Source organism: Uloborus diversus, unplaced genomic scaffold (genome assembly GCF_026930045.1).
Source record: "Uloborus diversus isolate 005 unplaced genomic scaffold, Udiv.v.3.1 scaffold_11, whole genome shotgun sequence".
NCBI lineage: Eukaryota > Metazoa > Arthropoda > Arachnida > Araneae > Uloboridae > Uloborus > Uloborus diversus.
Genome location: NW_026557765.1, coordinates 10,644,462 through 10,660,569, shown reverse-complemented (window position 1 = coordinate 10,660,569; position 16,108 = coordinate 10,644,462).

Sequence of the window (16,108 nt, the reverse complement as noted above, 5' to 3'; positions counted from 1 at the left end):
CAGATTTTTATGGGAGAATGAAAAGCATAATTTAATGCTTTGAGTTTCTGAAAGTATAAAGTGGATTCATAATTTTTCGTAGTGACTGAAACCTATTTCGTACTAAATGGTTTTTTGCCGCTAAAAGGTTCGAATTCTCTTCTTTTTTCATTTCTAGAATTTTAATATTCAATGGTTTTTTTTAAAGTATTCATTAATGATTTTTATTAGAAACAAAATACTTCTTTTTAAGTCCTTAAAGCAATACGAATGAGTAATTATTGTCTGGATCATTTTTATTATGAAAACATTGATAATTGGTTCATAAAAACGGACGTTTCTTATGGGTTAAGTCCGTTAGTGAGTCGAAAAATGTTAAGCTCGATACAAACTCGATTACCCGCACTAAATGGGTCCAAACACGATCCGGATAAACGAAAATCCGGATAATCCAGGAAATATGATGTATAAGCAAAACACATACTTTAATAAGCAATTTCATCTTTATTACATCAAAATAAGTTGTCTACTGTTGAATCTACACTACAATTAGTTTCATCAGAATAGGTTTCCCAAAGTTGAGGGCGTACTTTCCTCCCCCTGAAAGAAAAACGTTACATAACATATCACATAAATACTTATGGTATAACTAATTACGAGTATAGATTTGAACAACTGCTGTAAGAAATATTAGATATATTTGTGTTTGTAAGTACAGTGCAGCCTCGCTTATACGGACTAACTGGAATCAAAACAAACATCCCAATAATTCGGGAAATAAGCGAAACACATTCTTAAATAGACAAGACATAAAGTGGTGGTAAAAAAAAAAAAATTGCATCACCCGCGCCGCAAAGGAGAGGAATATCAACCCGACTGCATTCAACACACACTCAAGCATCCCGTATCCCAGATGATTTGGGGATGTAGTTCTGATCAAGGAGTTGGTGGACTGCACTTTGTGCAAGGAACAGTAAACGCTCAGTCGTATGTTGGCATTTTGGAGGAGAAATTGCTTCCTACTACGGGATCACTTAACTTCAGTTCCAAACGTCATTTTCCAGGATGATTCTGCTCCGTGCCATAGGGCAAAATTGGTAAGTAACAATTTAAAAACCTTTATAGTGCCATTAGCTTTAAATTGACATGGGGTTAAGTCATTTTTTTTTCTCTAAACTCACACGTACGTTCAGAAATGGAACAATGAGCATGGGGTCAGCAGTTTGCCTTGGCCCGGAAACAACCCCGATCTACGTAAACAATTATCGAATTCCTGCTGTTAAATGATTATTTCAAAAGTTTTGCAGAATTTCACATGCATTCATCGTTAATTGGTCTACCAAAACCTCTCACATAATCCCATTGTTGTGAAAATGCGAGGGTGATGCAATTTTTTTTTTTACCAGTACTGTATATTTTAATACAGCCAAAAACAATGCTTTGTAACAAAATTACTCAGTATCGTTTCTTGAAAATATTTTTTTATGTATAGTTCAGCTGCAGTGGTGTCAGACTGACGCTTCAAAGTACGATACTTTTTTTTTTTAGATAAGTACTAAAATGTATTCTATGTTCTTTATACGAATTGTACGTTTAAATAAAATAAAACTCAAATTTTCGGAGTATTTATGGCTTCGTTTCAGCTGTCATAATGAAAAATTATTATTCAAGTGAATGCGTACATTTTTTTACAAATCGATCCATATAAATCGAACATCTGGATGTACAGTTGTCTGATAAACGAATTTCTAGTGCATTAATTTTGTAAATCTTCAACTCTTGCGCTAACCTAAAGTAGAGTCATTGTTCTTCATAACTTTTCGTCTATTAAACAAGGATTTAACACATTTGGATTACTCGTAAAATGTTTTGTGCAACAAATTCACAAACCATCTTATTGGTAAAATGCAATTACTTCTGCGTAAGTTATTTTCTTTTATACGCGAATCTGTGGTCATGTATTTACACTCATTTAATCCAAAAAAGCCAATATTTATTCCAAGAAAATACTAGATAAAAACAAAAAAATATTTTTAGTAGTTGTTGAACTCTACACTTTAAATTTTCTACATGCAACAAAACTTCTATGTGCACAAAATTGCACATTACTGCAATAATTTGCAATTTTTGTGAAATAAAACATCGGCAATTTATTTATTTACTTTTCATTTAAATAAAAAATCAACATAATTTATTAACTATTGTCACTCACACCTTATTTTAAAAATTGTTTATTTATATCCATAATTCATCCTTTGAGAATAAAACTATCAAATTTACCTGCCTATGGATAATATATTTTAAAAATCTGACATTTTAAATAACTTGCCTCAAACTGAAAACCCTTTTTTTTTTCGTTATGGCATTTATGTTTACTTTTATGTTATGTAATAACTTCACTACCTTTCAATGCTATGTTCGTTACCGAAAAAATATTTATCTGAATAATAATATTCAATGCAAAGTTGAAAAAAAAAAAAACATCTACAGTACATACCAAAGCAAATACTTTTAAAAATGCAAGTATTCATGAATTTCTAATCATTGTTATCTTAAGATGACTCATAACCATTAACGTTGCGTTTTTATAGCTCTTTCAAAGACAATAAACTATCGGAAAACGAAACAAAAAAGAACATTTGAGTTTCGTTTTGAAATTATTTCATTTCCTTTTCCTATTGTTACTAGCAAATGCTCTAGTAAAATATGCTTGGTTTAACATTATAGTCAATCAGTAAACGATCATAAAGTTCTACATTTGTTTCCTCAAATGGCTTAACAAATGTATTGTTATCCTTTCAGTAAATTTACCAACGTCTTTTTGGTCCAATTCATATCTTAAACACAGTTAAAGAAAGCAATTTCGTTTTAAATAAGTTTTTTCATTGCATAGTTTGTATGCTTTACGTCAAAGCTTTTTTTATGCTTCTTGTTTTCCCCGTAAATGATATTTAAAAGTAGGAAAAAAAGTTCAGCGGATTGAGAAAATTGCGGAAAAACAAAAGAAATTCAAGAATAAAATTTAAATTGTGATTAATATTAAAAAGGAAACATTTTTGAAAAAATCTAACTCCAACAAGTTATTCTTTTTTTCGAAATCAAATGTTGTAGCTAGGTTTTAAGTCATTGTTTTTTTTAATAGTTCAAATTCACCTTAAAGAATCATCAAAAAAACCTAAACAGTAAATAACGTTACCAGCTGAAATATTAAAAAATAAAAGATACTGCTGAAACAATTACAAAACTTAAAGAAATCTTGAAACCTATCTATTTCAAAACAGACAAAATGAAACTAAAAATTATCCTGAATACATTTATTTTAATATATGTTTGCTTTAAGAACTATTGTAAGATTTAAAAAAATACATACCTTATAGTTGCCGTTTTTATCGTATTATAATAAAAAGGCCACTCACATAGACAGCTTTGAAAATGATGATTCGCTATCTATCAATTACCAAGGCAAAAAGTTTGAAAAACGTCGCGATCGGGCGAAATGACTGCAATAAACTGTCTTAATTGATTAAAAGTAGGCTTAATGAAATGAATAAAATGTCGATCTATTGCTTTGTTTTCCCAAACCCACTTCACTTCATGCCCACTTTTCATGTTCTGAGAAGTTTTCTTCAACTTTTAATTAAAAAAAAAGAACTATCATTTAAACTCACAATAAAAATTTAATTATGTACAAATACTTACACATCATGCAGATTGGTATGAAACAAATTTAAAAGAAACAAAATTCCTACGCCATGGTAATTTTTTTAACAAGACGCCATACGCAGACGACCAAATAAAACAATTAACATGACACTAGCGCAGCACGAAATACCTGCTGAAAGGTTTTTTTTTTTTTTTTTTTTTAATCATAAAAATAGCTTCTGGATGGTTTATTGATGGAAAATACTTTCTGAAAGGGTTTTTTTTATAATTAAAACATCTCTTTTATATGCATAAACTATTGTATTAGAATTCGCATTTATGTTAAAACCAATGCGTCTGGGTGTGTTTTCACCAACAAACCCCCTCCCCCGCCCCCTTCGCTGCGGCTACTGAACGTGAACGTCTGCGAGAGAAGTTCAAATTGCTTCATCTAGAAAACTATAAACGCAATCACTGATTTCACGCGACAAAAAATTGTAAAACCCTGGAAACTTCAAACAATCGTAACGTAAGTTTATTTTTTTATTTGAATAATAAGAAAATATATTTTTCGAGTTTCAAATTGTATTTCTCCGTACACGTAACTCAAAAAAGGATAATGGTTTAATTGAGTAAAGTCGAGGTATGAATCATTTTCCTCCCAAAGGAAAGAGATACAGACAAAACTACTGTTGTCGTTAAAAAATGCTTTTTTTTTTCGTCCCAAATTTAAATAGTACCTAGTTCTTTTTGCAATACTACAAAGTAAATCGAAAAATCTTATAATAAAATTTGAAGTTTTCTGCACTGGTAGATTATTTCATGAAATTGATCTTACTTTATTTGCCTATTTACTTATTTATTTGTTTGCTTTGATCACTTTGAAAATATTAAAGAATTTGTGATCAGTTACCGTCTCGTTTAGTTCCACTCTGGAATCCTCTTTTTTTCTTTTGGTTTTTTGTGTCTATAAATATTTTTTTTTTTTTCAAATGTATCGAGGCGTATTTTTATAGCAATTGTTTTAAGGTTCCTAACAAAAAATGCATTTATAATAAGCTTCTGTTTAAGCATAACGGCTAGTACTTTAAGATCTCACTTTCATTTTTTTTATAAGTTAACTAAGTTCATTTGCTTTGTTTTTATTTTTGTTTTTTATTCTTTCCGTAAGTATTTGGTTTTTTTTTCTTGTATACATTACAGACATTTTTTGTCGACATTAGTTTACTTTAAGTATTAAATAGGTGTTTTTTAAATACTCCACAGTCTGAACCAATTAAAAGAGAGGAACATAGAGTTAATGTTAAGAATTAATACTGGTATCCGAGAAAGTAGGCTCGTTTAGATCACGCAAATTTCTTGTTACTTACACACACAAAAGTGTTTTCTCTATAAGTTACACAAAAAGAGTTGTACTATAGTTCACCTTTGTCTCAATATTGCTGATATTAAAATGCTTCGGCAAACATTTCAAAAAATAAAAAAATGACCATTAAACAAGCTTTAAACGGTTCATGATTTGACCTTTTACTTTTTATACCCTTGAGATAATCATCATTTAAAATATTTGGCCATAATATTTTCATAAAATAAAAAGTAAACAAGTAACTCTCAGAATATGGTTTATCCCAAATTATGCTGAGTTATGCTGACATTTTAATAACAATACATCAAAAGGATCGTAAGATTGAAACTGAAAAACAATGGGAGGATGGCGAATTTCGTAACAGTGAAACTGGGGAGACATCCTGAGTTTCTAAGTCCCAATTTAACGATATGGAAAACGCACGCTCTCAATAATGAACTTGATATTTTATGACTTCACATTATTAGTTAATGTGATTGTATATAATCTAAATGGACTTCTGTCAGAAGTTCACGGTCTAAATATAGTCCGCTTTAAATTGTCTATGTTAATTCTCTAAACTTGATAGAAGTATATATATTTAATTACGGTCTTACTACCGCAATTAGTGCATGTGTACATTGTAAATAAGCGTTTCACACAGCTCCTACTGAAAAAAAAAACAAAAAACAAAAAAAAAAAACTAGCAAAATGATATCAGCATCCCAAACTCGATATAACAAACATCGAGATTTGAGATATGCGACTTTCCCTAAATGTAAATGGAATTGCTATAAAAGTTAAATCAAAGGAAATGGCAATGGTCAACATTACTAACACCTATCAGTAGCTTTAAGTGTAGTGAAAAAAACTAGAAGGGGATAAACAAGTTGAAGTAAAAGTGCTTAGGTGAAACTAGTGAATGCAAATATGCTGTTTTAAACCGTGTACAAGTTTACAAGCAAACATTGGAATACCTTTAAAAGATAAGGATATTTCCAGCATTCTTATCGCTTTAAATGAAATTAACCATTAAGTTAATTGCAAACATTAAGTGGCTTCAAGTTTCTTGAGAAATCTTTACGCAGAACTGGAACGTAAATTTTCATCCAATTTTATCAAGTGATCTTTCACCGTACGTGATCAGTGCCTCCCCCCCCCAAGTAAAATTATCACAGCTTTTTGCATCGGAAAACGAAAGCAATTATGTAAATTACATGTAGATGTTTATGGGAATATTAATGACTATTTATCATAAAGGTTTAATCAAGAGAAAGGCTTTAAAGTTATGTTATATCTATTAGTTCACTGCAATTGCATTATAATGTATTTGAAATTAATGAGAGCAATGATGTGGTTTAAATTAAAAGCGTATTTATGTTCTCATGCTACTAATCGGAATAATTAATTTTAGGTTAAAGATCAGAAGATTCAAAGGATAATTCGAACTGATAGTTTTTTGATTAAGTTTAAAAGACACGTAATTCATGATGTAATCAAACCTTTAAAAATCCCCAAAACGGGTTTAATTGCTTAAAACTAACGCCCATAAACGTTTCTAAAGCTGGCAGCTTGAAATAAAGCAAATGTTTAAAACATTATCAATTTTGTAAAATGATTCAGATAAAGATGTTCTTCTTGTTGTCTATCTTCTTAATTTTACTATCTTTTTATCCTTCCTTGAAAAGGAAGTATCCTACGTCCATAAATTCCAAAGAGCAGCACATATTTTTCAGGGTTTTTTTTCAACGGCTTGGGTATTGTTTGAATTTCTAACTACCTTCCTTGCACCAAAAAAAACAAAAACAAAAATAGAATATGTATTGTCGATATTGAAAAAAATTATAACTTTGTTTTCATTAAAACTTTGTTTGCCACTAAACGCATTTGCTCGTATGTGACGCGGGCGAAAATTACCGGCATATTTGCCGGTTACCTTTGCTTGGGTTTACTGTTACAGGCTTTTTGCATCATTATGTAAAACTGTTTTTTTTTTTTGTTATGTGTGTTTAACGCTGGCGATTTTTATTTCGCATAGTTTTCTTTCTGATTCCCGTCTGCAACCCGTACTACTTAAATATATAGACAGCAATTACACATTTTTATACTATTTATAGCACCATTACGCACAACTTGTTTGGTGAACCATTTGCTGCATGAGTAGTTTTAAATTAACGTACTGCTGTTTTGATTACTAGCAAATTTGCTTCTTGGGAATTATTGTTATCAAGCAGTCATTTGGTGCCAAAAAGGTAATATCAAAATTTTAATTCCATTAAATATCATAAAAGTAAGCAGTTAACATAAAAAAGATTTTACTACTAAATGTTTTGTAATTTGTTTATTTGGAAAAAGTTAACTCATACTATGTGTTTTAGTGATGATGTATTTAAAATCGTTTCATTTTAGCAGTAATAATCCCCTAAGCCCCTCTAAGCCCTCCTAGCTCCCCTAAGCCAAGGCTAATGCAGAGCTGCATACAATATACCAGACACGGATACCACTTCCAGAGACTGTAGTTTCGATCGTATTAGAACTTTTTAACCAGGAAGAGTGAATAACCGAGCTGGAGACAGGTGTCATTTCAGTGAAGCTGAGAGTGCCAGATAAAGTTCGTTTCTCACACCAGCGATTGTTCGCAGCATGGTGCGGTTCGACTCCTGAATAGAAACTTTGCCTTCGATTCACGAGTATTGGCAGAAATGCAGATTCTGTGGTACTGATTCCGATTCTTGGAATTTTAAAATCTTCGACCCCCCGACTTTGAATTATTCACCTCCAAATCAATACCTATCCGAATCCGCAGCCCTGATTTTTTCTGTAAAATATTGTTAGTTGAGATTATTTGTTTTTATTTTCAACCAACATTTTTGCTTACCAACTTTGGTCAAAACTACTTTATAGTGTCATTGTTTGTGTGTGCGTGTAAGTGTGTGTGTGTGTGTTTGAACTTACTCCTTCATAGGAATATTTAATTCCCCGAATTCGAGTAGGGAGAATTTGTTTTAAAACTACGAATAGATTTGAAATGTGTAAAGCAATGAAACATTAAAACACTTTGGTAATTCACAGAAAAAATGAAATGGTCAAAACGAGAGATGAAGTTTTTTTGTTTCGAAGGTACAACGAAATAGGATTTTTATAAAGTCTTTATCATTCAATATGTCGAGTTTATTATTCCATACTCATTCCAGAAACTTCTCCCCCCCGTGTCCGTTTACCTTGTCGTGGTGGGGGGGCTTGCGGTGTGGTGAGTTCGGGGCGAGCTCTTGGGAGGAGTAGTGAACCCCCAGTTGCTCAAACAGAATATCGGCGGGAGGGGATTTTTTTCCCTTCCTTCCCTCATCACACTTACCAAATGCGGACGAAAACCCCTAAGCCAAGGTGTGTCAACCGTGCCTATGGCTGCGTGGTACCGGGGGGTAGTCGGTACCTCAAACGGGAGCCTTCAGGGATAGCAGGCGAACCCTGTCGTACGCAGCCTTACCTCTGTGTAGGGGGGCTACACAGGGGCTAGACCCCACTTTTCCCCCTAGTTCTCTGGTTTTTTTTTATGGATATAAACACTAAGAACACCTCTCCCCCTTGTGGGGAGCGTCAGAATGTATATTCGAGCTTAGCAAAATTCTTTATAATTAAACGAAGCGACCCAAATTTAAATTTTACAAAAATATCTCCCTTTGTCATCAATAAAGCCTTAAGTCATCAGATAGGTGAATTTCAAACTGTTAAAAAATTACGAAATGGTGAACTTTTAGTCGAAATTAAAGATACCCAACAAGTTTCAAAAATAATGTCAATAAAACAAATTGGATCATACCTAGTCACTGTCTCAGAACATTCAACACTAAATTTTTCACGCGGAATAATTTCTGAACCTGATCTTCTCTATACCTCAGAAAGTGAAATATTACAGGAAATGAAAGACCAACACGTGAGTGGAGTTAAAAGGATCTCCATCAAACGTAACGGCGAGATGATAAACACAAAACACATTATTTTAACATTCAGTACACCCGTCCTCCCGCAACGAGTTAAAGCCGGCTATCTCTCTTGTCCAGTTCGCCCTTATATTCCAAATCCGCTCCGGTGTTTCAAATGCCAGCGATTTGGACATTCAAAACTTTCGTGCCGTGGTACTGAAACCTGTGCCAGATGTGCAGAGCCCGGTCACGATAGCAATAACTGCTCTAAAACATACAAATGCGTTAACTGTAAAGGGGATCACCCTTCATATTCCAGATCTTGCTCAAAATGGCTATCAGAAAAAGAAATCCAGGTTATTAAAACAACCCAAAAAATTTCTTATCCAGAAGCAAGAAAATTAGTCGACTCTCGCACACCCACAGTAGGAATTTCCTACTCTACAGCAGTAAAAAAGATCTTAAAATCAGCAAGTACTCAGACAGAAACACAAACTGTTAATAATAACACTTCGCTAAACTCCACAACACAGACAAATAAACAAACGTCTTCCTCTAGCAGTAAAACCAATGTAAGTAAAACACAAACCAAAAAATCCACCAATGCACCACCTGCTGTTGAACCATCTAAGAAAACTGTCGAAAAAAAGAAAATTCTCGCACGCGCAAAACTTGGGGTATCCTCCAAACAGAGACCCCCAAAACATTACAATTTTAAAAAGGAGGACTTCTTGCTTACCAGCAAGAAGGTTAAGCTAACAAAATCTCCTCCTCTTCCCTCTGACGAAGAAGTCGAGGACATTGAGTTTGAGGAAACTCCCCCAACCGATGATGAAGGTTGGGTGGAGGATCTTCCTGCCTCTTGATGTGCTTCTCTCTCTTTGGCCGTTTTTCCTCTTCTTTCTTCTTCATGGCCCTGAATATTCTCTCTTGGAATTGTCAGAGTTACTCGCATAATGTCACAGACATCAAATATCTTGTCGAATATCACCAACCGGCCATATTCTGTTTGCAGGAAACATTCCTGTCGCCTGTTGATAAACCGAGGTTGAAAGGATTTGACATATACCGCAAGGACTGCTTGTCAGGTGACCGTCGTTGTGGAGGAGTGGCATTGCTAATCGCTAATGATTATGCATCTAGCCAGCTCAATATCAACACATCTCTGCAAGCAGTAGCTGCGCGCGTTCACCTTCACTCGCTGTTCACAGTTTGTTCTGTATATATCCCACCTTCTTATGACTTGAGAAGCGTGGAATTGCAGACACTGTTAGATCAACTTCCTCCCCCATTCGTCATCTTGGGGGATTTCAATGGTCATAATCCTCTCTGGGGGAGTCCAGACTCCAACAGTAGAGGTTTAACAATAGAAAATTTTATTGAAGACAATGATCTTTGCATCCTTAATAACGGTGAAAACACTTATTTTCATCTTACTACCCAAACTTACCATGCCATCGATCTCGTAATATGCTCACCTTCTTTTCTGCCACGTTGGGATTTTCAGGTGGAGGGTGGTCTCTACTCCAGTGGCCACTTTCCGATCAGGATAACCTCTACTGGACGCTGCGGCCATCAGCAGCATCAGCAAGCTCGACTTCGCATTGATCGAGCTGATTGGGCAGCATTTACCCAGTTGGCAGAAATTAAATCGGAAGACGTAACTGATATTGATATCGATGTAGCGGTAAAGCGAGTAACCGACATTATCCTAAACGCAGCCAACGCTGCCATACCAAAAACCACTGAAGGCAGGATCAAGTTTCCTAAGCCTTGGTGGAACCTCTATTGTCAGGAAGCTCATAAGAAGCAAAAAAAGGCATGGAATACGTTTCGTCGTTATCCAACCACACAAAATCTCGTGGCACTTAAACGAGCTCGTGCTGAAGCTCGAAGGATTCGACGGAAGAGCCAGCGGGACTCGTGGCAGACCTATGTCAGCACAATCACGACGTCCACCCCATCAAAGACCGTATGGGGTAAAATAAAAAAAATCGTTGGCAACTACAATATATCTTGTGCACCCATTCTGGAGAATAACGGTCGTATTTTATCCGATCACAAAGAGGTGGCTGACTTCATGGGGACTTATTTGGCAGAAGTCTCCAGTGCAAATAACTATTGCTCAAAATTTTTAACCATCAAATCACGCAAAGAACAAAAAGTTCTAGATTTTAATTCAAACATTTTTAATCAATACAACACAAAATTCACCCTTCAAGAACTGAATGCAGCCTTACAAAAATCAAAAAACACATCACCAGGCCCAGATGAAATTCACAATAGTATGTTAAAACATCTAAGCAGGTCCTCTTTAGAACATATTCTGCATCTTTTCAATAGAATTTATTCGGAACACAGATTCCCAAAATCCTGGTGTCAAGCAACAGTAATTCCTATCCTTAAGCCCAATAAACCATCTGAAAAACCTGAGAGCTATAGACCTATAGCTCTCACTAGCTGCCTATGTAAAATAATGGAACGGATGGTCAACTCCAGGCTGATATACATTTTGGAGTCGCATCATCTGCTATCTCCATATCAAAGTGGATTCAGACGTGGTAGATGCACAATAGACAACCTATTGCTTCTCGAAACATCAATAAGAGAAGCATTTCTCAAACGAAAACATCTCGTGAGCGTATTTTTTGACATTGAAAAAGCATATGACCGTACCTGGAGATATGGGATCCTCAAAACCCTGCACGAGTATGGGTTGCGAGGTAACCTACCAATCTTTCTTTCTAATTTTCTAAGAGACCGAATTTTTCGCGTACGTGTCAAGTCTGTTCTTTCAGATGCATTTATTCAAGAAGAAGGAGTTCCCCAGGGAAGCGTACTAAGCGTAACTCTTTTTGTAATTGCAATCAACAGCTTAATCGAACAACTGCCTCCCGCTGTCAAAGGTACCATGTTCGTTGATGACTTTCAAATATCTTTCTCTTCATCGAGCATGAGTATCATTGAAAGACAACTTCAAATGGCTATTAATAAAGTAACACAATGGGCGGAGGAAAATGGCTTTACTTTCTCTGCTCAAAAAACTTTCTGTATCCACTTCTGCCGTAAAAGAGATCTTCATCCTGATCCAACACTTCTCCTTAACAATCAACCAATAGCTGTAAAAGATCAAGGAAAATTCCTCGGTCTTACACTTGATAGCAAACTCAAATTTATACCGCATATACAAGAGTTAAAAAAGAAATGTTTACTAAAATTAAATATCCTTAAAGTCTTATCGAACACTTCCTGGGGTGCTGATACAGAGTCTCTCTTAAGAATCTACAGGGCTCTAATACGCTCAAAACTTGATTATGGATGCCAAATTTATGGCTCCACGGCAAAAAGCTATCTGAAAGTTCTAGATCCAATCCACAATCAGGCACTGCGCATCTGCACAGGCGCTTTCCGAACCTCACCTATTAACAGTCTTCATATTCTTGCTCATGAACAATCTTTAAACAATAGACGCCTCAAACTTTCATTGAACTTCTACTTCAAAATAAAACCTTATACTGATCACCCTTTACACCTTCATATTTTTAATCCATCTAATGTTATCTTATTTCTTCATCGTCCTTCTGCAACCCCAACATTCGGGATCCGAATGCGCCGGGTGCTTTCAGATTTGCAACTGTCAGATTTTAATACTCTCAATACAATAAAACTGATTGACCCATGGTGTGAAGTAGTTCCACCTACCATCAATGACCTCGCTAAATTCTCTAAAGAGACTACCTCCAATACAGCCTACCAACAAATATTTTATGATACAAAATGCAAATATTCTGATTATCATGACATTTTCACTGACGGATCAAAAGCAAACGATCACGTCGGCTTTGCTGCAATAATAAATGGTCAAGTTACCGCTGAACAATCACACCCATCTTGCTCTGTTTTTACAGCAGAAATAAAAGCCATATTGATATCTCTACAATCAATAACCCAATCCGCTCACAAAAAATGGGTGATATACACTGACTCAAAGAGTTCAGTGGAAGCAATCACCCACTGCAACAATAACAGCCATCCCATAGTCATTCAGTCTTACCATTTATACAAAAGTCTTACACAAAATAATTTTCATGTACTCTTTTGCTGGATCCCTGGTCACGTAGGCATTGCCGGCAATGAAGCCGCTGATTCAGCTGCCAAAGACGCAAATATCCTAGTTGATGACAGTGTCCCTTTAGTTGACATTAAAAACGCAATATCTGAATGTCTTAACACGCATTGGCAACGGACCTGGAATCTCGAAACACAAAACAAATTACATTCGATCCAGCCATCGACTAAAGGTTTCAAATCATTACAACTTACCAGGAGAGAACAAGTTTCGTTAACTCGTCTTCGCATCGGCCATACCAGGTTCACCCATAAATACCTCTTATGCCGTGAACCAGCTCCGATTTGTATTAGATGTAAAGTCAACCAGACAGTGTTGCATATCTTATGCAACTGCCCAAATTTTAACCAAATACGTTTTAAATATTTTAATAATTTTAATCCATCTCTGAAAGACTTGCTGGGGGACCCACCCCATCCCAATATATACTCCTTCCTCCGGGAGATTGGCTTCTCCTTTTTAATTTAGTGGTTGTGTCGTCAAAATGTAATTTTATCCGTTTTTCTTGTTACTGAAGGTTCTTTGACAACCTATTGTTTCAAACCCTTTCATAAATTTTTTAATGTTTACAGGTTCTTTACTACTTGTTTTAAACTACTTTTGTTTATACCTTCCTCTCCAAAACATTTTTACTTTTATCATACCCTGGTTTTTTATTTATGTATAAATTCTAAACTAAAAAATCGTTTGGCGCAGTATAGCCCTCAAGGGCTCTTGCGCCATTAAAAATAAGTAAACCAACCAACCAACCAACCAGAAACTTCTGATTAGTTTTAACAAAAATGCAATTATTCTGCTTCAGTAAAAGTATCCTTTATTCGAGAGCATTTTTTCCATGAAATATTTTCAGTAACGGGAAATTTTAGCAATATTAAGACCTTTGTCTTTCTCTGGAAGGTTTTCCTTTTAGTTTATGTTCTTGAACAGATAAAAATGTACAGTTTTCACACCTGTTCGGTTCTCTTTTTTTTTTTTTTTTTTTGCAAAAGATGTCTCTTTTAATTTTGGAGCTAGACCATTGCATTAGGATTAAAAAAGGAAGCATTTTGCTAATAAATGGGTTGCATTTAATACCATCAATGTTGTTTGTCACTGAAATCAGAATAGAATATAGTCTTTTATTTTTGAATGTTCTTTCCTTTTTTTGCATATAATTCCCATCGGAACTTTTATTTTTTAAGGATATTTTTTTACGCGAAACCAAGAAGCCTGGACGATTTTAAAAACCAATGCGTACCTAGCGTTTTCATTTTTCAAAAAAGAAAAAAAAAGAAAATATATATATATATATATATATATATATATATATAAAGAAGGGTACGTGGCAAGAAGAAGATGCGTCACATGATGTGAAATTTTCAGTATGCCAATTTTCAAATAAAAATATTTGTAGAATTTTTCCAGGGTATTATACATTCTGTATTCTGAAATACTAACACCAGATATGTTTTTCTCCAAATGACATAATCCATTGTCATGTTTTTATCATATTTGAGAAACAAGCATTTTGATCGAAAAGTCACTCCTTGTGCTTGTCACATTTCTGCCCCAAGCCCTTTCAATTATTGTTTTAATGCCATCAGATCAAGATCGTCATACAGTTGACAACAGAGTAAGGGAGGGTAAGAAGTAAGATAAGTAAGGTAGAGAAGTAAAAGATGTAAGTGGACGTTTTATAGTTTTGAGCGAAACGAGTTTCAAGTTAAGATCTAGGTAGGCTTTTATTGAAATATTTTTCGAAATCATGTTGCATAGCAGCTCCTACCAGGGCTACTAGTGCTATCTCCTTCCCCATAACATAGAAGATAATCTCCCACCGTCTGTTCGGGTTACTTCCAAATTTTTAGTTTTGCACTTACATCCCTTTGCTTCTAATTGACTCAAATGTTAATGAATTCTCAATTGAGTAAAATAGTTTTGCAAAAGCTTATTCTTAACCTGAAAGCATTATTGCGGGGGGAAAAACGCGTTCTGTAGTAAAACGTTCTGGGTATTTAAATCTTTGTATACATGGTACTTCAAAAGGCCACGTTGAAGCAGCTTACATGAATGTGTCAAGTCATAGGAAGTAAGAATTACAAAGAAACTGGAGGACAGAAAAGCTATTGCTTGGAATGACGTGTCCGGAAGACTCTAAGCCGATTCCTAGATTTAATAAAATTCTACTAATATTACTCGATTCAATACAGCACCTATATATAAGATGATATTTTTCGTTCCTTTCGTGTCATGGATAGAAAAAGAAATAGGACTGAAGGTCATGTGTACAGCATCAGCGATGCAAAGACATTTTTTTTTTGCATAAGTGTGCCCAAGGAATGTTACTTATTTGCTGTAATTGCATCATTACAGAGGGATGGTTGAAAAGGTGTTCAGGGGTTAGTTCTGTGTCCGGGCAATTTCAGCAGTGGCAGTCCGTCTTTGTCCCGACTTTTTGTATCTTCATCTGCCTGAGGTGTCCCATCTTGAGTCTTGTTAAAGTGCAGGTGGGGTTTATATTGGTACTGATTTCTTTAATTTGGTGCTTGATTTTAATTTCCCTATATTTTAGTCTTGCCCTAGCAACTACATTGATATCGCTGGGAGTGGCATGAATAACTCTGATGGTTCCTTTCTTTTGCCAAGGCAACCGCTTTTTCGTTTTCAGCAATTCCAACATGGACAGAAATGTTGGTCTGTGACTTAACTAATATTCTGACCATTACCTCTAAATATGTGATTCTTCCCATCAATGAATTAATGGTCTTCTTATACATTTAATTTTTAGCGTTGAGTATTGTGCTAGGTTTTAATTTGTTATTTCACTTAATTTGCTTTTTTGAAAACATTCTTTTACAGCTTGTGGAAACAAACAGTAATTCAATTTTTAAAATTGTAATAAAAATTATTGCAGTAAAATTTTACATTTTTATATACAAAACTTTATTTTACTAAGTACTTAAATGCGTAAATTACATACTTAAAAACACGATTGATATAAACAAAATAGTCAATTACATTCTCATTGCTTTGTCAAATAACACGTAAAAATCTTCATTTATTCAAAAACGTCTTTCTTATGTTTAATTACAAAGAACATTATTTAAAAAT